We start from the raw sequence: 876 nt of genomic DNA, 5'->3' as shown, positions 1-876 counted from the left end.
CTTGAATCCCTCTTCTCGTCCGCGGTTTCTCTCACTCGCTGCATCTGCGGACCTTCTCTTCTAGTCTGCACCATCATTCGAAATACTTGGTCTTTCTCTCCTTCGTATCATACGCCTCTTTCTCTTCGGTCGTAATTCCGCTCACTTCGCCTCGTGGTTTTACTCATCTCTTTACATACCGCACGCGGGAATTCGCGGGCGCAGCGGTGATGGTTTCAATGTTGTTTTAATCACGGACGTTGACTTTTCCCCAAACGCGATGCGAAAACACAAAGCCGACTCTATTGTTCCTCACGTCCCTCGTGAACGTCGTGCAATTATTCTTTAGTTATATAAAAGTGAGAAAAATATCGAGTATTACGTGAATAGTGGCAAGGTGTGATGATATAGATAGAATTAATAACGACGGTTGCAGATGTCAGAGATCCGTTTTGCCTTTGTTACTTTACCTTTGACTCCATAGCTTGACAATATTACGCGTGGTTGATAACGTTATTACCAGTTTCTTTTCATCTCCACTTTTACGAGCGATAACGATATTATTGGATTTTCTACAAAAATTTTCATCAAGCTAAAGAATAGATTTTATAAGAAATTTCTTAAGAATTATACTAGTTTACAGTAATAAATTATTTTGAACCGGATTAAGTGTTTCCTAGAGATTTTTGAATGCCGATAACGATACCACAAAAAATTCCAGCACGTCAAGTTTCCAAGATAATTGAGATTTAATGTAAAGTAGCTTTTTTAATAATATTTGATTTTGTGTGTGTGTGTGTGTGTGTGTGTGTGTCCGTGCGTGCGTGCGTCCGTGCGTCCGTGCGTCCGTGCGTCCGTCCGTGCGTCCGTCCGTGCGTCCGTCCGTGCGTCCGTCCG

This window comes from Mycetomoellerius zeteki, unplaced genomic scaffold (assembly GCF_001594055.1).
Source record: "Mycetomoellerius zeteki isolate Tzet28-1 unplaced genomic scaffold, Tzet1.0 scaffold437, whole genome shotgun sequence".
Taxonomy (NCBI): Eukaryota; Metazoa; Arthropoda; class Insecta; order Hymenoptera; family Formicidae; genus Mycetomoellerius; species Mycetomoellerius zeteki.
Note: the sequence above shows the minus strand (reverse complement) of the source record.